Source organism: Enhydra lutris, unplaced genomic scaffold (assembly GCF_002288905.1).
Source record: "Enhydra lutris kenyoni isolate GAN:26980312 unplaced genomic scaffold, ASM228890v2 scaffoldscaffold61, whole genome shotgun sequence".
NCBI lineage: Eukaryota > Metazoa > Chordata > Mammalia > Carnivora > Mustelidae > Enhydra > Enhydra lutris.
Window position 1 is genome coordinate 4672063 of NW_019154145.1, and position 6000 is coordinate 4678062.

The window sequence follows — 6000 nt, forward strand, 5'->3', positions numbered from 1 at the left end:
GCCTTTTTGTTTTGCTGATGGTTTCCCTTGCAGTGCAGAAGTTTTTCGTTTTGGAGTCGTTCCGATTATTTATTTTTGTTTTTGTTACCTTTGCTTTTGGTGTCAAAATAAAAAAAAAAATCACCGAGATCAATGACAAGGAACTTACAGCCTATGTTTTCTTCTTGCAGTTTTATGGTTTCAGATCTTACGTTCAAGTCTTTAATCCATTTATGAGTTGATTTTTGTGTATTTTATAAGAGTCGTCCAGTTTCCCCAGCACCATTTGTTGGAGAGACTGTCCGTTCCCCATGGTATATTCTTGACTCATTAGTGGTAAATTAATTGGCCATACATGCATGGGCTTATTTCTGGGCATGCTATTCTGTTCCACTGATTTATGCATCTAGGTTTTTTTTTTCAATTCCAGTATAGTTAACATACTGTGTTATACTGGTTTCATGTGTAGAATATAGTGATTCAGCAGGTCTACACAGTACACAGTGCTCATCAAGATAAACATACCTTTACTCCCCTTCCCTTATTTCACCCATCCCCCCACCCACCTCCTCTCAAGTAACCATCTGCTATCTACAGTTAAGAGTCTGTTTCTTGATTTGTCTTTTGTTTTCCTTTGTTCATTTGCTTTGTTTCTTAAATACCACATATGAGTGAAATCATATGATATTTGCCTTTCTCTGGCTTATATCACTTAGCACTGTACTATCTAGCCCCACCCATATTGTTGCAAATGGCAAGATTTCATTTGTTTTATGGCTGAATAATATCCCATCATGCATATACAGCACATCTTTATCAATTCATCTATCTATGGACACTTGGGCTGCGTCCATAACTTGACTATTTTAAATAATGCTGCTATAAACATAGCATATATCCCTTTGAATTAGTGGTTTTGTATTTTCTGGGTAAATATTCAGTAGTGCATTTGCTGGACCATAGGGTAGTTCTATTTTTAACTTTTTAACTTTTTGAGGAATCCCCAGACTGTCTCCCACAGTAGCTGTACCAGCTTGCATTCCCACCAACAGTGCCCGAGAGTTCCTATTTCTCCACATCCTCACAAACATTTGTTATTTCTTGTGCTTTTGCTTTTAGCCATTCTGATAGGTATGAGGTGATATCTCATTGTAGTTTTGATTTGCATTTCCTTGGTGATGAGTGATATTGGACATCTTTTCATATATCTGTTGGCCATCTGGATGTAGTCTTTGGGGAAAAATATTTTTTAATACTTCTGCCCATTTTTTAATTGTTTTGGGGGTATTGAGTTGTATTCTTTCTTCATAGGTTTTTGGGTACTTACCCTTTATCAAATATGTCATTTACAAATATCTTCTCTCATTCTGCAGGCTGCCTTTTAGTTCTGCTGAACAAAAAGCTGTGCAAAAGCGTTTTATTTTCATGTGGTCCCAATAATTTATTTTTGCTTTTAGTTCTCTTGCCTCAGGAGACGTATCCGGAAAAATGTTGCTTCAGCCATTGTCAGAGACATTACTGCCTGTGCTCTCTTCTACGATTTTTATGGTTTCATGTCTCACATTTAGGTCTTTAATCTATGTTGAATCCATTTTTGTGTCTGATGTAAGAAAGTAGTTGAGTTCATTCTTCTGCTTGTGACTGTCCAGTTTTCCCAACATCATTTGATGAAGAGGCTGTCTTTTTCCCACTGCCTCTTCTTTTCCGCTTTGTCAAAGATTAGTCGACCATACAGTTATGGGTTAATTTCTGGGTTTTTTGTTCTGTTCTGTCTGATCTACGTGTTTATTTTTATGCCAGTATCATACTGTATCATACTGTTTTGATTACTACAGCTTTGTAATATGACTTGAAGTCTGGAATTGTGATACCCCCAGCTTTGCTTTTTCTTTTTCAAGATTGCTTTGGCAATTTGACATCTTCTTTGGGTCCATACAAACTTTAGGATTGTTTGTTTTAACAATTGTGATTGTTTGTTCTAACAATCTAATTGTGCAAAATGCTGCTGGGTTTTTTTGTTTGTTTTAATAGAGATTGCATTGAATCTGCAGATTGCTTTGGGTAGCAGTTTAACCAATATTCGTTAAAATATTGTTGGCCCAATCCACGAGCATGAATATCTTACCATATTTTTCTGTCATCTTCAATTTCCTTCATCAATATTTGTAGCTTTCAGAGTATAGCTTTTTCACCTGTTTGGTTAAGTTTATTTCTAGGTGTTTCATTATTTTTCAAGATGCATTTATTTATTATTTATTTATTTTAAAGATTGATTGATTGATTGATTGATTTGAGAGAGAGAGAGAGAGAACACTAGCAGGGAGGAGGGGCGGAGGGACAGGGAGAAGCAGACCCCTACTGAGCAGGAAGCCTAATGCAGAGCTCGATTCTAGGACCCTGGAATCATAACCCAAGCCAAAGGCAGAGCTTAACTGATTAAACCACCCGGGTGCCCCAATGTTTTATTATTTTTGGTTCAATTGTAAATTGATTGGGTTCTTAATTTCTCTTTCTGCTGCTTCATTATTTAGTGTACAGAAATGCAACAGATTTCCGTATATAGAGGGACACTTAGGTGACTCAGTCAATTAAGCATTTTACTTTTTCCTTATCATTTTGGATACACTTTATTTCTTTTTCTTGTCTGATTGCTGTGGCTAGGACTTCCAGGGCCATGGTCAATAGAAGTGTCAAGAGTGGGCATCCTTGTAGTAGCATTCCCCTGTACAGCTATCTGGTCCTGGAATTTGTTTGTTGGGAATTTTTTAATTACTAATTCAATTTCCTTGCTAATAATTGGTCTGTTCCAATTTTCTGTTTCTTCCTATTTCAGTTTTGGAAGGTTATATATTTTTAGGAATTTATCTATTTCTTCTAGGTTGTCCAATTTGTTGGCATGTAATTTTTCATAATTTTCTCTTATAATTCCTTGTATTTCTGTAACATTGGTTGTTATTTCTCCTCTCATTTGTGATTTTGTTTATTTGAGCCCTTTTTCTTTTTTTCTTAATGAGTATAGCTAGGTTTATCAATCCTGTTGATTTTTTCTGTTTTTTCAAACAACCAACTCCTGGTTTCATTGATCTGTTCTCTTATTTTTTTTTCTTAGTTTTTATTTCATTTATTTCTGCTGTAATCTTTATTATTTCCTTCTGCTGGTTTTGGGTTTCATTGCTCTTTTTCTAGCTCCTTTAGGCATAAGGTTAGATTAAGAGTTTTCTTGCTTCATGAGGTAGTCCTGTATTGCTATAAACTTTCCTCTTAGAAACACTGTTGCTGTATCCCAAAGATTTTGGACCACTATGTTTTCATTTTAATTGTTTCCATGTAATTTTTCATTTATCCTTTGCTTTCTTGTTGACCCATTTGTTGTTTAGTAGCATGTTATTTAACCTCTGTGTATTTGTGGTCTTTCCAGTTTTTTTCTTGTGGTTGATTTCTAGTTTTATAGCATTATGGTCAGAAAAGATGCATGGTATGACTTCAATCTTTTTTAATTTGTGGAGACTTGTGACCTAATATGTGTTTTAACTAAACAATGTTTCATGTGCTCTCGAAAAGAATGTTTATTCTGTTTTAGGGTGGAATGTTCTTGAAAGTATCTGTTAAATCCATCTGGTGCAATGTGCCATTCAATCCTGTTGATTTTCTGCTTGAATGATCTATCCATTGATGTAAATGGGGTGTTAAAATCCCCTACTATTAATGTATTACTATCAGTTAGTTATTTTATGTTTTTTAGGAACTGTTTTTATGTATTTGGGTGCTCCTAGGTTGGGTGCATAAATATTTACAATTGTTATATCTTCTTATTGGATTGTCCCCTTCATTATTAAATAGAGTCCGTCTTTGTCTCTTGTTACAATTTTTGTTTTGAGGTCTAGTTTGTTCAATGTAAGTATTGCTATTTTGGCTTTCTTTTGATACCCATTTGCATGATAAATATATCTCTATCCTCTCACTTTCAATCTGCAGATGTCTTTAGGTCTGAAATGAGTTTCTTATAGATGGCCAGGCAGAGAGAGAGGGGAAAGCAGGCTCCCCACTGAACAGGTAGCCCGATGTGGGCCTCAATCCCAGGACCCCAAGATCATGACCCAAGCCAAAGGCAGAGGCTTAACCCACTGAGCCACCCAGGTGCCCCTCAAAGTAATTATTGATGGGTATGTATTTATTGCTATTTTGTTACTTGTTTTGTGGTTGTTTCTGTAGTTTTTCCCTGATCCCTCTCTTGCTATCTTTTATGGCTTGCTGTTTTTTTACCCCCCTAGGTTTTTTTAATGATATACTTGAATTCTTTGTTTATCTATGACTTGTTTTTTAATGTGTAGTTACCATTAGGTTTGTGTAAAATATTTTCTGTATAGCAGTCTACATTAAGTTGATGGTCACTTAAATTTGAACCCATTCTTTACTCCTCTCCCCCTCCCCCATGTTTTAGGTATTTGGTGTCATATTTTGCATCTTTTTATTTTGCTACTCCCTTGACTGATTTTCACAGATACACTTATTTTTCATACTCTCATTTATGGTCTTTCCTTTCCACCCGGAGTCCCCTTTAGTATTTCTTGGAGGGCTGGTTTAGTGGTCATGAACTCCTTTAGCTTTTGTTTTTCTGGAAAAAAAAACTTTCTCTCCTTCTATTCTGAATGTAGCTTTGCTGGATCAAGTATTCTTGGCTGTAGATTTTTCTCATTCAGTACTTAGGGTATATCTTGCCACCTCTTCTCGCCTGCAAAGTTTCTGCTGAAAAATCCACAATAGCCTTGTGTGGGTTTCCCTTGTATGTAGCTGTCATCTTTTCTCTTGCAGCTTTTAAGATTTTCTTTATACCTACTTTTTACTTTGTAACTACTTTTAACTTTATAACTACTTTTTATCTGCCATTTTAATTACTGTGACCTGATGTGGACTTCCTTGGGTTGATGGTTGGGTGGGGGTGGGGGACAATCTCTGCCTCCTAGATCTGCATTTCTGTTCTTCCCCCAGATTAAGGAAGTTTTCGGCTATTATTTCTTCAAATAAATTTTCTGCCAGCTTTTCTCTCTTCTTCTGGATCCTATAATACAAATGTTATTAGGCTTGATGGAGTCACTGAGTTCCCTAATACTATTCTCAAATCACATAATTTTTTTCCCTCTCATATGTTCAGCTTGGTTACTTTCTGTTACTCTCTGTCTTCTAGGTCACTAATTCATTCCTCCGTTTCATTCAGCCTGCTGCTTATTCCGTCAAGTGTATTTTTAATTTCATTTATTGAGTTCTTCATCTCTGATTGGTTCTTTATCATCTCTTTGTTGAGGGTCTCACATGTCCTCCAGTCTTCTCTCAAGTCGTTATGATCATCACTTTAAATTCTCTATCGGGCATATTACTTACATCCATTTCACTTAGGTCTCTTGCTGTCATTTGGGATACATTTTTCTGTCTCCTCATTTTGTCTCTTTATGTCTGTTTCTGTTAGAAAAGTCAGTATGTCTCCTGCTCTTGAAGGTAATGGCCTTATGAAGAAGAGGTCCTGAAATGCCCTGTTGTGCTGTGTCCCTTGTTCTCCAGGACCTGGCACTTCATTGAGTGACTCCTGTGTGTGTTGCATGTGCCCTGTTGTGTTCTTGCCTCTTTTCAGTTCATTTATCTCAAGTGGCTCTCTCTGCCTCTTGTGAGCAGTGTTTGGTCCCTGGGGAATGGGGGAGGGGTTAACAAGGTACAGTCTGATCTGCTTGCTAATTGACACCTGGAGCCGCAGCTGGTGTACCAGCTATCCTAAGCAGCTCTGCAAAGGGCATGTGGGGTGGATCCCAAACTTTTAACAAAGTGTGTTTCAGGCTTCTGAATCACCAGCCTCTGAGGGCCTGCAAAAGGTGCCAGTGGTGAGACACAGTGCTGCTGAGGTTTGCCTTAATCTTTGGGGGGAGGGGCCCACTGTGCTGGACGGAGGCATATGTGACTGCAAAGGGTGGATCCACCAAAGTGGGGGAGAGCATCATGTAAGCAAGTGTGGCTTGGCATTAGTTCCCACAG